The sequence below is a fragment of the Haliaeetus albicilla genome, chromosome 2 (assembly GCF_947461875.1).
Source record: "Haliaeetus albicilla chromosome 2, bHalAlb1.1, whole genome shotgun sequence".
NCBI classification, from domain to species: Eukaryota; Metazoa; Chordata; class Aves; order Accipitriformes; family Accipitridae; genus Haliaeetus; species Haliaeetus albicilla.
Genome location: NC_091484.1, coordinates 25,004,710 through 25,025,419, shown reverse-complemented (window position 1 = coordinate 25,025,419; position 20,710 = coordinate 25,004,710). Strand labels below are relative to the sequence as shown.

General features: G+C 42.3%; 1 long non-coding RNA gene across 1 annotated transcript; it reads right to left on the bottom strand.

Moving 5' to 3' along the window:
- Positions 1-5,909: 5,909 nt before the first annotated feature.
- On the bottom strand, positions 5,910-20,690 carry LOC138690694 (uncharacterized). Its single transcript, XR_011329451.1, has 2 exons — positions 20,478-20,690; positions 5,910-10,367 (listed from the first exon to the last, which is right to left on the bottom strand). It is a non-coding gene; the product is annotated as an uncharacterized lncRNA (long non-coding RNA).
- Between the last annotated feature and the right edge of the window lie 20 nt (positions 20,691-20,710).

Below are 20,710 nucleotides of genomic sequence, written 5' to 3'. Positions count from 1 at the left end.
GTCTCTCACACCCATCTTCAGTGTGTGAGTGCCAGGAACTAGACATGACGTTCCAGACTGGAATGATGCAAGAAAGAAATATATTGCATTTATGGAAATCATTAATTTTCCTTGTCTGGGAACCTCTTGAATATAAATAATATTTTCATTTATAAATTTCAAAGTCCCGTTCTAAGAATGGGTAAGAATCATTATCTTCATTTGACAGTTGGAGAAACAAAGAGCAGACTGTTTTAAGCAGCCATCTAAGGTCACATAGAGTAAATGAAGTCAAACCTCATCTCCCGAGCCTGACTTTCCCTTGAGAGAGCATACCAGAGAGCACACCACTCACAACTTTATCAGTTGAAACTCCTCAGTGCATATGCTAATAGTATTGGCAATCCTGAGCCTTCAAAGATCAGGACTGACGTTTCAAATGATCAGTGGATTTGCTTTAAATGCATACGATTAAAACCCCCAAATAAATACACTTGTGTTTCTTCTATTTGCCTTCTGTTATCTGAGACTTTGGAGTACACCAAGGTAGTGGTTTCCAGGTATTTCCACCACCAAAAGATCCAGGCATCTTTCCTTAAATAAAGGGGGAGTGGGAGGGAGGGCAGTACTAAACAAACAGCACTAAATACTGAAAATAAAATCTGGAGCATTGGGAAAAAAAATGCAGAGACCATACCTATTTCTGGCACATGTTGAAGACGGCTCTCTTTCTAAAATGATCTCCCCACCCTGCTCCAAAAGCAGATCTTACTTTCAGAGCCGCAGTGGTTCCCAGTGATAACTCCTGAGACTGGTAAACATCCATTGCCACCTCGGTTTGGGTTATCCAGACCTTTTTGAAGGCATGACAGCTCAGTGCAGAGCTCAGACTACACCACGGGAGTTGTGGGTCTTGCTGAGCTGTTTGAACCCAGAAGCTGATGTGGCCAGAGCAGAACTATTTAGAGTAGGGCACACCCCAGGTTGCTTTTGCAATCAGAACTGTTCTTCCCCCAGTATAAGCCAATTCTTCCTACTCAGGTTGGTGATGTGGGATCAAAACCACCACAGCCACACAAAGCAGGGTGCTGGTCAAGCCCAAGCTCATTCTTCCCGCTCAAATTTGCTGGTGGGTTAACTCTGTGCCATGAAGCTTTACATCAGATACTGTTTATCTGCACCCTTCTTCCTTCATGCCAGCTGAAATTCACAACTCTGAAGCAGTGGTGTTCAGTTTAGGGCTTTTTTTCCCTCTTAAGACCTGTCTTTTTCAAATGTCTCCAAATTAGACAATTGCTAGGGGCGCTGGTAGTTGTTTTCCTTTTAAGTCAGAGGCACTATTTGTTTTTTCAATTCCTCAGTTGTTTTATCTCTTATTATGTCGAATCATTTGGAAAGCTATATCTTCCATTTAAAAGTCGTATCCCATTATCTAGGAGGGAATTTGAAAAGGTCGGTGTTGAAAGAAAACACAAGCTAAAACAACCCCAACACTCAAGCCTTCAACACTAACTAACCCATGCGATATTGAAGGTTAATTAGACTTTAAGAAAATGCACATGAAACATGTGGCATGCTACTGATAAAATGACATTGCTTATAATAAATTAAATTATAGTAGAACCTCACTGAGGCACTAACCATGGGCAAGCCACTGAAAAAAATTAATGTTTAGTCAGGATGGGATCTCTTTAAGTTAATAAACAAAAGAATACAGTGTATTCTGGTGTGTGGTCTTCAACAATTACAGTTCAGTTTTACTCAATCTTAAAGCATTTGCATATATGTTGCAAAAATAATGGTTGTAGCTATATGACAGCACTGGAAATATCTGGGTGGTCTCTAAAGAGTGTGAATCAGCAGTATGTTATTTAATAAACTTTTTTACGGGAAGCACAAGATATCTCAATGGTTTCTCCTTGCTCTGCCATGTCTGTTAGCATTTAGGTGTTGGAACAGACGTAGTATGTACTGGGGAGAAGCACATATGGACATTAAAAAAACTGAAATAAATAAACATCTTATCCAGCTTTCATTTCTCTCTCAAAGTCATAAAATTGCATGCTGGTGCACACTTGCTGGAGTGTGAAAAATAAAGTATATGTTGTTACTGAATCTCATTTTTAGCAGAAGAGACTTGAGTGTGTGCCCTGTATATTATGTGGGCATGTAATATGCTATGGTAATAAATAAATCAATCATCTGATCTGAGAACCCGCTTCTTGTTTTTCAGATAACTTGTTGACAGACTCTGGTAAATGCAATTGATCAGATTTCTTCATGCTGTAACCCTTGAAGATGTTACAAACGCTTTTACAACAGTAAGCCTGAAGACACAGCACCACACAGAATCCATATTGCTAACACATGAATGGCCTTTAATGTCTGCAGAGCCTTCAGTCAGCTCCATTATATTCCTCTCAAAGACAAACATGAAATGCATTTGACACTATCACAGTTTCATTAGCTAAAACTTCTACTGGTGTTAGCCATATGTGATACGGCAGGCAACCCTCACCTTCAGAGGAAAATGCAGATCTCACCTATTTGACTTTGCTTTTTCTGAGAATTCAGAAGCCCAGACAAATAAAAATCCCATGTTTGAAAGAAGTGGAAGGAGGAGAACTCAAAAAAAAAAAAAAAGAATAGTTAGTTCTACAAACTTTGGTGTGATAGCACTTGGATATGTCAAGAAGACATATTCTTCCTGAGAACATGCTGGGGGGCAAAAGTCATAGATGCTCCCAGATATGTAATCTCAACATGAGCATGGTTCTGCAAAATGCTTAATAGGAAGGGGCAGGCAACATGGAGTCATCACAATTTTAATTCAAGCTCTGAAAGATAAGGCATTAAAATGTCTCAAACCCGGTAATGTTGGTTCCCATTTCAGTTCGTCATTAAACTTATTCCATTTGGGGTTGCAGCCCTGCCTGACTCCCCCTGAATAGCATCTGATGCATGAAAGCATCACAGAGGCAGATCTGTCCGTACCATGATGAAAACACACACATAGATATGTTTGGACTGTTACACAAAATAAAAATGCATTTTCTTCCTTTGCATTCCCTCGAAACACATCCCTCTTTTAACCCAAACCTTTAAAAGGGTGTCCTTGTCACTACAAAACTGAAGAAAACACTGGAAGTTGGAGCACATCTTTTAATGGTTTCTAGGCAGCCTGTGTCAGCCCGGAGCAAAGGAGGGTCTGGTAAGCTGCCTTCCATCTTCTCAACTATTCTTATCTCTAGTTCTGTTTCTAAGGTCAGTAAAAACATACAAGAAGTGATTATGCAGGAACTAGCTCTGAGGGATCATGCTATTTGTCAAAGTAATAACAGTGAATTCAATATGCGTAAATCTCTTCTCCCTGTGCAGTAGAGCTGTGCTCTGGAATACCAGTGGGATATTGATAGGAGTCATTTCCTAGGCAGCTTACCTTTGGGGAGAGTTTGTGGTTGACATAATAAGAAACCTGAATTTTTTAAGAACCCACAAGTTGCAAGGGACAGTCCCATGGACCCTTTCTGCTAACAAAACCAGCTGAGTTACTTTGCATTTTTATCAGTGATCTGGAAGAAAATATAACATCCTTGCTGATAAAGTTGGCAGATGACACAAAGACTGGGGGTGAACAAAGAAGAGAAGTCACTGATGGGGGGTGAGCTATTAGTAAGCAAACAGCATGTTTTCTGATACACACCGATATAAAGGTGTAAAGAAGCTATGACTGTAGGAGGTCATTACAGAATCAGGGATCCTGTCCTGGAAAGCAATGACAGCCTGGTCATGGCAAATAACCAGGTGAGTACCAATCCCTGAGAAGATGCAGTGGCCAAAAGACCAAGTCTCTAAGACAAGGGTGGGAGAACCTTGGGATACAGAGGCTGTGTTTAATATTTTGGCACTGGTTCATCCAGTGAAGGCCTAAGCCCATCTGTGAATCCTAACAACCCTGCCGCCTCATTTTATGAAGCCAACTTGTCTCTCAGGTGTGAGTCCACTTCTGGGGAACTGCCAGGGAGCAGAAACCTTGGGTCTATACACTCTTTGGTGGGGATCTAACTTGCATCTGTGTGGGTGAGCCATACAGATGTGCCGCATTGAGTCATGACCAGCCATGCCATGTGCCTTGGCCTTTGCCTCCTGGGATCTCCAGTGGGATGTGGTTTCCCAGTGAGGAACACCAGCCTCCTGTGCTATGGTGTCCCAGAGGCTGCCATGTGGATGCATGGAGCTGGCCAACAAGCCCAACAGCTTTAGCCCACCACATCAACTTGTGTGTATCTATCTCAGGCACAGCCTAGATGCAGCCACTTTGTCCCATCCTGGTGTCTGTGGTCCAGAAGGGTGTTAAGCTGTGAAGCAGAGTCAGTGTGGAAAATTTGCCTTGTATAGTAAAAGGCTGACACTTTATCACAGAGAACATGAAGGACTGGATTTGATCAGTCTGTAGGAACAGAGCTTCATACTGGGCTGTGTGGGGCTGTGTGGTACAGAAGACGGAGGTGTAACACCACCCAGAAGCTGCAAGCTGAAACTGGACAAGTTCAGACTAGACTTTAGAAGTGCTGATGCTTGACTACCAGAAGAACCTCCCAAAGGTTTTGCTGGGTTCCCTGGCCCTGGCAATTTTTACATCGAGATTAGGTTCCTTCCAGAAGTGGATCAGATGAGTTAAGCACAGCAGTACCTCTGGCCTCTTAGTCTGTAACTCCATGAATCCCACTCTGAGCTTTCCTTTCTCTTCCCCCATTCCAGAAAATTTGATTAAGTGGGGGACCCCCACAGGAGCATCAGAGATGCTTTTGTTGATTTTCCTTCCAAACTGAACGTTTCAGAGGACAGTCATAGGCTATACCAGGTGGGATGCCAAAGGAATTCACCTCCCGTGTGATACTATATTGCCAGGCATGATAAGTACTTAAGGCAGGCCTAAATGGAGAAATCAAGCCAGCTCTTTTCTGTCATACAGACCAGGAAGAAATCTGGCACTTCCCACTTGAACAAAGATTTATCTCTTGCAAATCTTGTTTGGAGGAGAGCCAGAGAGCAAAGATGCAACTATCTGAGGACCCCTCTAGAATGGGAAGTGTCATCTGGGGATGGGGATCCAACAGAGGCTCACCTAATAAAATCGGCTGGGGATGGCAGTGTACGTAGGAATTCGGTTGTCAGTATATGAGGCTATAAACAGGCTTTTGGAAAGCCTGGAAGCTCACACAGTTATTGCTCATTATTTTAAAATGTTAATGTGGATTTCAAGCTCAGGAAAGACATGAGATAGCTGGTGAAGACCTGTCTAGCCACACATAGGATCAGCAAGAAATTCAGGTTCTTCCATCCCACTCAGCCTTGCCATAGAGGAAAGACCAGCTCCTGGTAAGTTTTGGTCTTTATGAACAATTTAGCCCCCGGGGCCCTCTGATGGCCTATGCCAACTCTGATGCCTGCTTTGTGATACAGATATATGTTACCTGGAAACCAGACTGGTATTGGCCACTTCTTTCTTTTTCCTTGTTTTCCTCCTTATTGTTTAGAGAAAAAAAAAAAGCTGTAGCACCACAAGAAAAGGAATAGAGATTGTCTAATGCTCACAGGGACATTCACAGGATCTCCCACCATGCCTCTAGTTATTCCATCTTAGTAGAACAGCTCAAAATGGATACTTTGGCAAAACATGCCTCATCCACAGTCCCCCTATGCATTGGATGGTGAGATCATCACTTTAGGGCTGATGGTTTCTAAAGAATTTGACTTGTGTCTTCTTGACTCCTACCAGGTTCACCCACCATTTGGTGCCCCCTCCCAGCAGTACACACCTAGAGCCCAAATGGTTACCGCCTGGCTATTTGCAGATTCTGCTTCTTACTGTGAAATTTGTTCACATTAATTCCAGTTAGGAGCAAAAATCAAGTTGTTTGGGGAAACTTTTACTTTAGCTTTTATCATTAGGAACCAACATGAGTTGGTTTCTGGGCTGGATGAGTCAGATGGAGCTGATGACCACTAGCAGTGCATTAAAACACTGTGTTAAAAAAAAAATAAAAAAATACTTCTTGTAAACATCTGATTTAAAAAAACCCCAAACACTAATCGGTTAGAAGCTGACAGAAATTATTTGCAATAAGCTCTTTCGCATAGAAATAGGCTTATTACCATGCATTTGCAGCAGCTGGCATGAGCCTGGCATGGTGCCAGCAAACCATGTCCTGCAACCACCACCTTTCCACCTGATCCTAGGAAGAACACCAGCAAGACAGGGTTGTATTCTCTTCTCAATCCCTGCATAATACACTCCCATTGACCCCTGCAGGAGTTCTGTGCATGTGCATGTGTGTAAAGAGTACGGCCCAAAAAGGAAAAATGAAGTCAGTCTTGCCCTTTCAGCTGGCAGACCTGCAAGCAAGGACTGCAGGCTGCTTTTAAAAGATGGGGGTAGAAGGGTAGGGGGATGTGTTTTGCTATATCACTGAAAGCTGGTAGAGGCCACCCAGGAAGGGAAGAATAAATTAATCACAAATCAGAGCCACATGAAGATCTTAGGTCAAATCAGATTTGTTAGAGGGTGTGGTGGTTTTGGTTTTGTTGTTTGATTTTTTTTTAAATCAGCAGAAAATTACCCTCTGCATGATGCATGGCATAGGCTTCAGCTCCTAGGTCTGCCCACACTCAGATCTCAAAGCACATTTGTGGTTTGCTGAGATCTGGTGGTGTTTGCTTGCTTTTTTTGGCCAAGGACTTTTCCGTATGATTACACTCTAAAAGTGTGCCATAGATTACATGGTCCATAACCAGGTTACAAGGAGAGAACACAGGTCTGCATTTAGGAAACCATCTTTAATCCCAATAGGAACAGCTTTAAACATTCAGCCTTCAAACTTTTTTGTTATTGACCTGGTTAAATGTAGGGACGGATCCTGCAAATGTCAGGGATAGTCACTTTGCTTGGGCGGAAAAATGCTCATAATTAAAATTAAAACTGAAGCAAAAGAACCTGAAACACTTTGTAGGATTTGGCTTCAGATATGGAAAGCACAATGTTAACAACTTGGTGCTGTAACGCAAATCCAGTGATTTTTGCATTTGATCTAAAAGGCCAAATTATGTAAGATTTTGTCACCTCTTTAGTTTAATGGGGGTGAAAAATACTGACTATAAAGGAGGTGAATGAAATGGCCTGTGAGGCTTTATGGGTAACACAAAAATCACTATTGAAACAATGATACCCTTACAGTTGACAACATCGACCTTGCTGAAGAAATTCAGAAGTCTCAAACAGTCCTCGCTGCTTAATCCAATTTCAAGTCAATCGAAGGAAGCAAAATACAAAGGGAAAGGTCATATTGACTTAGTATAACAATCTTAATGAATCTTGGTCCTCTGTTTTGCATTTCCAGTGGAAACATGAACTCAGTGGCTCATTCCCTTCCTCTTTGTGCTGCTTCCAAGCGCACAGGTAGAGGGAATAAGCTTTTGCTCAGCTTGATCCCCAAACAGCACTGTGTCTCTGTTTAAACAGAGCCTGGAAAACAGCCTTTTTATTTTTAGAAACAGCATTTACTAAAAGGAGCTGTTGTTGACAAGAAAAACCACTCATATTTGAATACGAAATATTTCCAGCACTTTAAGTGTGAGGGGAAAGGTAAGAAATTTGAGAGTCACAATCAATAAGGAAGAGACTGTGAAGGATTTCTGGACAGGGAATATTTCTTTGCCTCCCAAAAGCATTTGTCCTGTGCAAAACCAGAGCATTTTTTGGCACTGCTGTAGCTTATAGGTGTACCAGCCATGGACAAGCACCCGGCTGTGTAAGGTACCGTACAAATGCAGAACAGAAAGACAAATCTAAGACAAGAGCTCACAGATGGATGCAGACAGCTGCAGGAATACAAGGAAACAGGGTGACATTATAATATCTGAGTCCCTATTTCAGATAAACAGTGAAAGGCACAACGATAAAATTTCTTTGTATTTTTTTAAAGCTGCTGGTCCCTCCGTCAGCCCCATCCCTGCCATCCCCCAAGCCTAAATGAAATAAATCAGCCTGTTAATAACAACTGAGCAGCACTGGCAGCCAAGGACGGAAGTCTAGTGAAAGACAAATGGTTAAAGTTTACTAAGTAGTTACAAACCACCAAAAACAGGTCTTAAAATGGGAAGTGTCAGGCAAGCCCTTAATAACAGGTAATACTACCAGCCCCACCTATAATTATGGTACTTGTCTCCCCACCCTCTGAATGTCACTCGTTTCCATCAGTTGCAGGCTTTTCAGAGCACCTACAGTGCCTTGGCAATGTCTGCATGCTGCCTTACAAAAATGAGGTGACATTTTTTATCTGAACTTCTGAGGAGCTGCTCCAATATACATATTAAATAATAACAGCACAAATAATAGGAATAATAACGAAACAGGAGGTTCAGCTCTGCCCACATCTAGCTACACTGATGCTATCATATCTTCAGTACAGTTCGAGGCAACCTTGAAAGACTGTGTGTAGATGTATTGAAAGGAATAAATTTACCGTACATCACATAGTCCCATTAGGAGATTTTTATGATCGTATTATTATGTGCTTTGTCTTCAAATGGAGACTTCACTGGCTTTTCCACCCATAAGCAAGAAAAAATACTTGCCACACTCATTATCAGTCTCTTGGTTCAGATTTTCTCTCTGATGTACAGCTGCTTCATTTCGGTTCTCAGCTCCACAAGACGCATTATTGTCACCTTTTCTGTAAGAATTTCCTTATACTCCTGAAACTAGATGACAGTCAAGGATGTTACTATGAGCCTGAGACTGGTACGTACTTAGAAATGTTTTAGATGTGTAGAGATGGTTGAATATTTTTGTTTAGTCATTATTTTACACATTTACTACCATTTGGATTAGAGGATTTTTTAAATTGTATCAGTGCTTACTAACCAGCCTCATATGCTCTTTTTCAAACTGTTTCCTCCAACTATTTAGAGGGGCTCAATGACTGTACAAATCATATGGAAATTTTTACACTTGCTGATTTGATACGGGGTGCTTTTCAAACATCTGATTTAACATGCAAGAAAGAATAAAAATATAATAAATGTATGGGATGAATTTTTTAATAAATAAAGGTTTGTGAAACAAATTAGGGAAGATTTTGAGAGACAGTGCCCCAGTGAACAAGCTCCTCTGTACTTGTAATAATATAACCCCCAAATCACAGTAAACCAAGCATGGTGCTTTGATTTGTGAAAATATGCAAGAATATCCTTTTAACTATCTGATCAGCTCTATACCGAGCCCTCACACTATCAAAAGGTCAGAATCCAAAAGGGTTAAGTATTGAATGACAAGAGGATGAAAGAAAAAGCAACAGAATGTAGGTGTATAAAGGTCTTGAGGGACATTCCTAAAAGTCAGTATCAGTTTTTATACTTCTTGCACAGGACCAGATATGAATTTCAAATAATGAATAGATTTGGATCATCTGTACTTTTCAAAAATGTGAAACTCACATTTAACTGTGTCCATGCCAAAAGCTTTTCTCCTTTTTTCTTGCTCAAGCCTTCATTAATTTGAAAATTCATGCCAAAAATTCATTATTTTTACTTTCTCACCCATTTTCACCTGTTTAGAGAAGCAGCCCCTCTCCCATCTTTGACCCTGCGGTTTGTACAGTCACTCACTGAATAATGCAGCCTGAGAGTTTACAAAACAACATACATGGGTGAAACTTGCTAGTTACCGAGGCATGACAGTATGTTAGAAACAAGTGGGTTTGAAAGCAAATCAAACCCCAGGTGCTGGCTATTTCCAGTACCACCAAAAAACCCCAAAAAGCTTTGCATCCTAAATGCAGCGGGTAAACGCAGCAGGTTAGCAAGTTACATGGACAGGCCACGTGGTAAAGCCACGGCAGGGACTATTGCCCTGCCACAGGACCCTCCGTGCTGGCGGTGGCAGGACGGGAGACTTGCAACGGTGAGGGGGCAACTAGAAAAGGCCCTTGGCAATCTGTGCTCCACTCTCCTTTTTTTAGGGGCAGGATGTTTTGGGAAGAGAGAGTTTGCTGGCAACCTGATCCTCCCTCCGGTTGCGGAGATCTTCAAAGGAGATGGTGCTGGCAGCTGACGTCCCCCCTTCTCCTGTTGGGTCTTTCCCGTTCACACTGCAAATCCCTCCCCTGACAAACCTTCCTTCCGCAGCACAAGCTCAGCCACGTTCGAGTCCCTTCGTACTGTGCACTGCAGCAGGAGGCCTCACGCCATTGTTTATGGGGGAGAGCGGCTTCACGGTGCAGTGGCATTCATCAGCTTCAAAAAAATAATAACTTGAGAAGTTGCGTGGCTTCTGAATGGGAGCAGGAACGTGATGGTTGAGAAAGGCAATGGCAAACACGGCAACACTGGGAGAGCAAAGGAAGAAGTTTATGAGAAGAAATAGCTGCCAACCCAGCCCTCTCACCTAGGGCTTCCCCAGAAACCCTGGTAACTTCGTCTCTGCCCCGCAGTATTTCACATGCAGCAGGACACTGCACAGGGATAAGTAAATGTGTTGGCAAATCCCTTTCCCGACTTCTGCTTCTACAGGTGCCCAGAGTGAAGGCCTTCGCCCAAAGACAGTTTGCAAGCCATCGTTCTGCGCTGGAGGTAATCTGGTGCAAAGACGGACAAGTCTGACTTGTCTAGCCCTACAGAGGGGCAAAAGAAGAGCTCAGAAATTGTGAACCCATGCCCTGGCCCCAAAACCCTCCAGCCATACAACACCCATGCCCTGAGATGTGGCACAGCCCTCTCCTGCCTGGTGAGTGGGCTGGTGGGGATGGGCTGCAGGGACCCTCCGGGTACGCACAGCATTTCACCCACGTGCTGCCTCCTCTCCAGCCCCGTGGACATTGCCCGACAAGTTATACCCAGTGACACTGCTGCAAATGGCAATATCTCTTGGAATGGTTTCAGTCAAACCACACTTCTCTGGCAGCGCACATGAGAAAGGTGGGTGGAAGGAAAAAGGCAGAGCCAGTGCAGTAGCAAATATTGACACAAAACAATAACAAAACATTATTGTAAAACCCACACAGATGAACGGGTGAGTCTGTGGATGAGCACAGCCTGGGAAAGTGCTTCAGACTCATGCACTCATGTTCACATTTCCAGTGCTAAAGAACACACTTGCAGAAACATAACCTGTGTAAGCACAGGTTGCAGAAACTGAGATGAGGCAAATAAAAAAAAAGTAATTTATAATTACGCAGAAGGGCAGATATTACCAGATATAATAAAGTGCTAACACAATCACTCTGTTTGGGGTTTTTTTGTTGGTTTTGGTTTGGCGGGGGGGGGTTAATGTGGGTAGTGCCGCTGGCCTTCCTTAACTCTCAACAAATGCTTTCTGGTTTGGGTGCTCAGCACCTGACAGGATTAGGCCTATATGCAACATTCACAATAAAGCTTAATCCTGAGTCACATTAGCCCATGAAAAAAAAAATACTCTCTGCTTTGTTACAGTCACACACAGAGCAATAAAAAGTTGTCAGTCACACTGCCTGCATTGTACAGGTTGTCTTACACTTAACTATCTGCTTTTCTCCAGAGCCAGCTATCAGATCTCCTCTTCTTCCTTTTTGTTCTTTAGTGAGGGAAGAGTGGTTTATAATGGAAAAATAAACACCTGCTTGTATCTACTTTTTCCTCCTCATTAAATTAATCAGGTGGTGTAATACCTCCCAAAGTATTTGCATATGTTTTCTTAATGAAGCCACCCATGACTCCCACCCTGTAATGCTTTGTTGTGTAAAGGCACTGTTCTCCAACACATGCACTTCTCTCTCCCGTGTAGGCCTACATCAACCATGGTTTCTCTCCCAGTTTTCCTGCTGAATGTTGAGCAAATCATCTTGCTTGGCAGACAACAAATTTCCAAAAGCATCTGCTAGCAGGAGCAAGGGACAGTATGGAGTACTCCACTAGCTGCCTAAATAACCTGGAAACCTGTCCCTCAGTCCTGCTTTGGCTCTCCAGTTTTGATTTGTATTTTCCTACCCTGTGTGATGTGGTCTTGATAACCAGAGCCGGGCAGGTGCTTGGGTACTTCAGTAGCAGTTAGATGGATGAACAAGTTATGAAATGGCGACCCAACTCCCCTATCCTTTGAGAACACAAATAGCACCCTGCCTCTTTAGGGCATGATACTGAGGGTCTGAGGGACAGAGCCTAAAGCACCACTCAGTTGTAGCATCAGCTTTACTTCAGCAGAAAGGAGACATGGGGCTGTGGAAATACCTGCACAGAAGTTTGCGAAAGCGCATTTTCACCCTGTGCTTCACATGCAGAAATGCTGTACTATTTACTCACTTGGATGATGACTGGGAGACACATTACCATGAAACATTATGGAGATGAATGCCTCAATTTTAGGAATTCATGTCCCAGTTGTTACTCTGAGAAAACAGCAACTAATAACTTAAAAATCAGATCTTTGGAGTAGACATGGAGAAGCCACAGAAAACAAAACAAGAGTTTGATACAAAAGCAGCATTAAAACCAAAACCATTTTCACTAGCGCAGTATGTACGTCTTTGCTTAATTGATTATATGTTTTCTGCTTCAGGTAAAAGGGATTTGAGACATGCAAATTCTAGCTTAGGGACGAGTTGTGCAACATCCCACTCGCTCATGAGTAATCCAGTTGACCTCCCCAGGCCGACTCATGTGAGCAAGCACTCATCACCACCACCGAGGGTTGCACAATCGGTGGGGTTTCAGTGCACCTCTCTATCTGCACCCTCCCAGACAGCACCGCATCCGCCGTGCCTCAGCACAGGTGGTCGGTCAAGCTTCTCTGATTGCTACAAAGCTACGCCAAAACACAGAGGAAATGTGTCCTGTGCGAGGAATTAGTTTGATTAGTTCTCTTAGGATACACATGATACTATTTTTTAAGATCACAGAAAGAACATTTCAAGGTTACTCCGTGAGAATAATCTGTCTTTTAAAACACACAAGTTCGCTAATTACATTTGCAAAGAAAAAAAAAAAAAAGTTGTGTGCGCTGTGGCAATGAAAAAGCTAGTAAAGTCAGCACAACGGAGCCCTTAATTTTGCCTTTTCACCAGTTTCAGACAATTAGGTTTGTGAGCAGTAAAAAAAGGCAGGAAAAAAAAGAGAAAGAAAAAAGCACATGGTTAATTTTTACATTATGGTGCCCAAATGAAAAGCGATCACTTGGCTTCATCTAACTTCCTGTCTTTGTAGTCTGAAGAATGCTGCAACATGCTACTGGTGCATGCCTGTAAGGTAACTAGTAACTGGCTTCCATAAACACTATATTTACCAGAAAAAAACAGTAAAAATCCCTGCTTAGTTCACTGCACATTATACAAGCCAAATTGCAGAGAGGAGTATTTTTTCTCTGCAATGAAGTAAATGGAAGTGCCAACACATACAAATATGCATCTGTTACTAATGAGATGTTTACAGCCCCTGCCTTTCCAATTGCACGTATGTAATACCTCGGTGCGTCGTTACCTATAGAGCTCTGGTTAAGAGACAATAGGTGCAAATTAATATATAAACAGACATTATCTCTTCAAGCCTGGACATGACTTGAAGCCTCTTTAAATATTTTTAAATGCCACAGCTTTCTACTAAGGTTTTAAAATCCTCTCTTCCACTCTTTGCTGGTGGTGAAAATGTTCGCGGGACAGGACAAGATATTTATAATAACAGGACATTTCACTCTGCACTTTGTTTTAGCATGTGGGGGGAATAATAATTGTATTCAGACTTGAAATGGCTTGGGTTACGCAGTTCAGAGCACAAGCACCTGCAGCAAATTAATTTGTTGTAGCACATTTATTATCTCATAGCTTCTATTTAGGCTGCAGCTGTTGCTATTATGTTAATAATGTTTTTTATCACCACTGTATACAACAGGTTATGGTAACACAGAAATTTTGGGGTGTGGGGTGTTGGTTTGGGTTTTTTTAAATTTTACTTCTCAGAAAGAAAAAGATCAGGAGAATATAACACATAAGCATTGATCAGGCATTTAGCCTTCTGTTTATTAGCTGATTTGAAAGAGAATGGGCAAGAGAAATTAGAAAAGAGTAACAATAGACAAAGATGGCGCGTGCAGAATTTGTGAAAGCAAAAAAGAAGAAGAAGAGGTGGAAAAAAAGAAAGAAAGAAAGAAACACCGAACACCGCAGTGCTGGGGTGGTGAGTGTTCGGGTGGGGGCGGGGAAAATGCTGCAGTTTTCGTGAAATAATAAGGTGGAAAAAAAGGCATACAAAGAGTAGGTTTTTCATTGTCTGTAAAATATAAACACAGATGAATTCTGTCTTTGGTTTGTTCATGCTTTTCACTCTGCACAGCAGGGATGTTCTTAAGAAGTTGCCCTCTGCGAAATTTCACTAAATGGAAACCGTGGACCCTGCATGATGCGATTATAATCACACCAGCCATTCTTTTTACATAATTTTTTGTTTAAAATCCAGTAATGCTTCTTGTTTTTAAAACATATATCTATATCTATACATGCATCTAAAACGGTACTGGTTTACGTCCCCCCAGCAAAGTGCAAGCTGAAGCTATAACTGGCTGTATCCCATCCACAAATCTCCATGGACTCAAAAACAATATGAAAATTTTTAGCTGACAAGAACATGTCTGCTGCCTGCAGTCACTGCAATAGCTCACCATGTTGCCTACTAACCAAAAGATCAAAAATTATCGATTTCATGGCGCTGCGTGCTTGGGATAGAAAAGCTACTTTAAAATTTGCATTATTTAAGAAATGAACTAAGAGAAAAGACTCATGTTTTAGAGCACTTTGGAACATAAAAATGGCTTTATGTTTTAATCTTATCAATGATTTACTATAATTCTATTATTTTTAGCAGCTGGGGTCTGGAAATGATTTTTTTTTTGCCGATGAATTTAGGATTTTGCCGCAGTATACATCTGCAGTCCCAGAATCCTCTGGTAAGATAATCCCTCCTGCGATGGGGAAACGCCTTTAACCTTTTCGTGAATGAAAAATATGCAACCATTTTGAAATAAAAAGGGGGAAAGAATGATGATTTCTAAGAGCTGGAATGAAATTTACTGTGAATTGAAAGAACAAGGAAAGGAAAACATACTGTAATTGCGTTGTGGCGTTGGAGTTTCTAGCTGTTGTCTCCATTGCTCCTACCCTTTCTTCAATGGTGTCCGTAAATATGCCTGGAGTATGGTGTTACCCATATTTCATGCAGGTGAGAAATTGAGAACCAAGACGTTAAGAAATACAGTGTTTCCTTGCCATAACTGCAGAAATGCTACAACTACTACCTCCATGCTGCAGGCTTTAAGGAAAATTTTGATTACCAGTCACTGAAATTCATTTGACCAGTGGATTCTTAAGATGACTGGACTGCATTAGGGGAGCCAAGCCTCCAGACAGCAAGATGTGTTTACAGCTGCTCAGGGTTTTCAGCTAGGAAGGGAAGAGGAAATTTTTCTGTGGCGTAAGGAAAATCCGACGCCCTAGTCCATGCACAGCCTGTTTGGAGATTTGTTCAAATAAAATTCCTACCCTGATACTCTCATATTTTCAGGCTGCACAGTAATTAAGAAAGAGTAGTCTGAACAGAAAAATCAGGTCTTAATAATTTACTGTCTTATGTTTTAAGATTACATATTAGAATCAATTACTCAGAATAAGGAAATTTGGCCTAAAGCTATTGAAAGAAAAAGGCAAAATGTATATATCGACTACCTTTTTAAAAACAGCTGTCAATATGAGTACAGCTATATATTTAGAGAATTGACAATTAAAGGGTTACAACTCTGAGAAATCAGGGGTTTCATGTGGACGGAGTTCGATTAGGGAAGAAGGCGGCAGGTGTCACACCTCTGCAACTGTTACTGTTTTCGCCTGTGTTTCTGGCTGTTTTTTCTGCCAGGGTGCCTGAACACAACCATTGCAGTTGTTTTAAATGAGGAGTATGAGACCCATAATCATTAAGAGACAAGCACACAGAGAAATTTTAAAGGCAAACTTAAGTGCTGCAGTTTACTTGATAATGACAACATTTTGAAAAGGATCAATATTGTGGATTTCTGTTTACATGATCATGTAATAAATTTTGAATATAAAGCCATCTTGGTATTTGTTCGGTTAGTAGTAATTCAACTATATGTGTTGGGGGATGCAATGCTTCATGTTTATTCTGTTCCACTGCTTAATACGCCAGTAATCAGATATTCTGATGAGTAATGCCTCAGCTGCTAAATCAGCTGGAGACTTTTTCCAGTTTCTGAAACATACCTGATAAATAAAGTTAAACTGATGTACGCATTCACGTGTACTGAATTGAAGAGGGAAACATTAAGGTACATTGCTTATATCCAAAACAGGAACACTGAGGAAAAGAATAACTTTTTTTTTTTTTAATCAAATTAGTGGCCAATGACAATTCTATTTCCAATGCTTGAAGCAACATTTATAGACTACTACGTCATTCCAACCAGTTAACAACATGTTTTGATCAGTATCTTCTATACTAATTTATTAACATTTTGCAGGGTCTCTCCTTCAAAATGACCCAGAGTTACACACTCACATAATTTTTTGTATAATTTCTGAGAAAAGTGAAATCTCACCAGAATTTTGAGTTTGGCCAATTCTCTTTCTCTTTGTCCATAAAGAACATTTTTTTTTTTTTCTGAAATGGCACAGGTATTTGCTTTAACATAGCAAAGATTCTGATGTGTATTAATAAACTGTAGGTCTCCAATATGAAGCAGAAGTTACATTGATTAGTCCTGTATCTCAAAAAGTGCTTAAATATTGCAAGCATCTCCTCTCTTTTCCCCTTCACTCCTGTATGAAAGTGAAAATATGTGACTACAACTTCCCTTCGTTGGAAGAAGATTCCTTTTTTTATTATTTTTTTAAGAGCATCAGAATGATGTATTTTTTTTTTGCTGACAAGTGGATATATATTTAGTCAATGTCTGAAAAAATATCTGTAGTTGATTCTTGAATATGTTCGTAGAGTATGCACGGTTAGAAGCCAATTATGCATACATTTTTAAGATCCATATGGGAAATCAAAGATTCAGGCCCAGAGCCCTAGATGTTTCCGTAATTGGTAATTTTGCTTTGTCCTTATATTAATGCCATGGCTACTCATTCAATACTATGTTCCTTACAAACATAGCTAAATCACAGGATTTCAGAAGGAAAGGTGACCAACTAAGTTTAGCTTTAGCTGTTTGGTATTTTTAATTAATGGGCTTCCTGCTTTCTACCGCATTAAAAGGTGACTCTCCAAAAGCAGTACTAAGGATGTAAAAAAAGAGGCTAACAAAAAGATTTAAATCATTATCTTTTAAAATTTAACCATGAAGCTCTCCTTTGCACTGAGGATTTCTTACTGCAGAGATACACAATGGACATGTTAGGAGACTGCTTGACCTTTTGAAAAAAATATGTCTGCAGCATACTCGTCTAGCAAACAGCCACCAAAACAAACCTATTAAAGTATAAAAGAGCTCTAAGGAAACTTCTGAAGCCGCATATACACACTTAGTGCTTCTTATGGGGGGAAAGAAAAAAAGTAGAAGAGGAAGAATAACTGGACTGTTTGTGAATTTACTCACGAAGCCCCGCATTGTAATATCCGATATAGCATTTACTCTTCTTGTTTTGATAGTGGACTGTAACACACTGTATTTTAGAAAAATTAGAAACACAAAATGTATTTTAGAAACATTTTTATAATTGAAAGAACAGTATTACAAGTTAGAGTTAATCATAATTGCAACATTTCCAGCTATTAAGATATTAGTTTTCCTGGGGTAGTTTTATTTTTTTAAAATGTGAAATTTTAGAAAATGTTTAGCTGCCTAATAGCTAAAAATTGCAAAGCTAACATGAACCAAATTTCTATTAGTAATGTGTCTAGATCCAAAAGCATCCTAACCACTTTGCAGTGAAACAAACAGATTAAAATGACAACAAACCATGCAAGAGTAAAGCAACCAAAAATCAACAAGAGTTTAGCATTATGTACTAAAGGTTTTATGAAATTTTTATATATATATAAATATATATATATATATAAGTTTTATGTTTTAAACCTGGTTTTAAAAGGGCTAGTTCCAGTTGTCCTCCTCAGGTCAAAAAGAAAAGTGGTCCATAGTTCAGGGGCCAGAAGCAAAGACACGGACTGTACCCCTCCTGCTCCTGCAAAATCCGGGCTCCAAAAGCCCCATCCCTGCAGACCTCAGGGGGTGGGATGGCACACAAAGAGGCTCTGAAAGGTATCTGGGACCATGCAACACATCAAGGGCGTTTGACTGATTCTACTGTTGTTATCAAGTACCCAATGGAATCGCTTATAGGGAATTTGGCAATAATGTCCTATGGAAACAGCACTTTTAACTTATATAGTACCTTTGATCCAGGGATCTAAAAGGAGGGGTCTGTCAGTATTACTATTCCCATTTTACAGAGGGTGAAACCGAGGCAGAGCAGATTTTCCCAAGGTTGTTGAGGAAGGCAGCTGGGAAAGGGAGGTGGACAAAGAAATTAACTCTTCCCCACACACCCTTTCCTTTTTTTTTTTTTTTTTAATGCCTAAACCAATCTCTAGGAATACTTTCTCTGACTCTTATCATAAATTGGAATCAAACTTCTGGTATCAAGAACGGCAAGGTCCTTCTGCTCACAGCCGCGCCAAGTAATTCCCCTGGAAGGTGATGAGCATTCACAGCCCGCTGGCCCTGATCCAGCAGGATTTGCTTTGCCGACTCTTGCTGATGGTTGCCCTTGTTCTTGCCCTCCTTCTGGCCAGCATTGTTAAAATGGGCAACTGTCCCAAGAGAAAAGAGCCTGACAAGGAAAGCTGTATTTCCTGAACCTCCGACTTCAGGGCTGTCCAGGCGGCATTTCATTTCCTTACTAGCGGGGACTGGAGGTTGCCCACTGCACAGGGAGGCTGGTGGGTGGATGATTGCTGCGTGCCCTGCAATGGCAGGGGGGAGCAGGGAGGAAACAAGGATTTTTTTTAATCACCACTGCCCTCCCAGAGCCATTTTAGTAGTGACAGCTAACCCGCAGACTAAGGACCCCTCTCCTGCACTTGTCCCACTGGGTTATGGCCCCCTGCCACCCATGCCGGATCCACCTGTGAGGGTTACGGTGCCTCGGTGTGCAGCAAGCCCTACAATGCTCCCCCCCCCCCCGGGAGAAATCCCCTGTTTTAAAAAGCACCGATTCAAATAAAAAAAAGCAGCTGATGTGAAAATCAAGAAGCACTGTAGAAGAGGCTCCTTTAGTCTAACACATTACTCAATAAATCAACAGCAAAAAAAAAAAAAAATCTTTAAGTGTAACTTCCTGAGTAGAAACTCAGAGCCTGTTTAAAACGGTATTATCAGTGGATAAACAGGTATAAAGGTGGCCCCTCCGTGAACTGCCCATCTCCCCGCTTCAAGAACCACAGAAGCTGGAAGCTGGTGGGGAATGAGGGGCTGCACAAAGCCCTCCAGCCTGGGACCAAGAATTCAACCCCCAACACCCACTAGAGCCAAAGCAAATTTATGCTGGAGGAAAAAAGAAAAGAAAAAAAAAAATCCATCTTTCACTAGCAATGCATGTTTTACATAAACATTTTAGGGTACACGGTCCTTGTTCCATGTAGAGGGGGGTATGTGCGTGGATTTCCCCCCCCCTCAGTATATTAAAGACACTTTGCCATGCAAGACAGTACACGCAGAAAGTCTGTAAAACATTTTGCTGTGCAAGCTCGTGCACGCCGAGGAAGAGGCTGCCACATACGTGCCTTCACAGGGCTCTGCACGCCGCGAAAAACCTTGTGCAACTCATAATATTTTCCTGTTTTTACGACTCGCTGAAGAGGCGAGGGGCGGGCGAGTAGGAGGAGGTGTTGGGGGGGGGGAAGCTCGCTTCTTCCATAAAAAAATAAATAAATTGCATAACGAGATACTTTCTTTGGCAACTGCTTCCTGACAAATATTTACAAGGGCAGAGCGGAGCGCGTTTCCGCCGACGTGAGCGGGCCCCGCCGCCACCTTCCCCGGCTGCCCCGGCCTCCCCGCCGGACGGGGCCGGGCCGGGCCGGGGCGGCAGCTGGGCAGGCTGCTGGCCCAGCCCGGGGCCGGGGCCGTTTTTCCTCAAAGCAGCCCGGGAGCGTCCCCGCACTTGGCGACACAAGCGTTTGAGAGGACGGAGTTTCGCTACAGTTGGTGGCGTGCGTTTAAAAAAAACGACCCCCCCCCCCCCCCCAAACAAACCAACCAAACAAAAAAATCCGCAGGCAACGAAACGCCAAATTAAAGGGGGGTGGGAGGGTGTCACGCTCGCCTATCGCCCCCCTCTTCTCCCCAAAAAAGCGGGACCCCGGGCTAATCCCCTCAGCTGCATCCCCTCCCCCGCCGCCTCTACTCCACCCTCAGGCAGCAACTTCTCTCCCAGCCGGGAACTCGGATCCTTTTTCCCCACCTCCGGAACAAGGTGTCTCCGCTGTCCTGCCCCAGCCCCTCACCCCGCCAGCTCAGCTCGGCTCGGCTCGGCTCGGCTCGGCTCGGCCCGGCCCGGCCCTCCCTGCCTCCCCCCACCGCGCCGCCGCCTCCACGGCCGTCCCCCGCTCGCCGCCGCTTTCCCGCCGCTGCTGCTCTCTGTCTCCCTCCGCCCTGGGAGCCGGGCACTATTTCTCCTCCCCCTGCCCTGTGCGC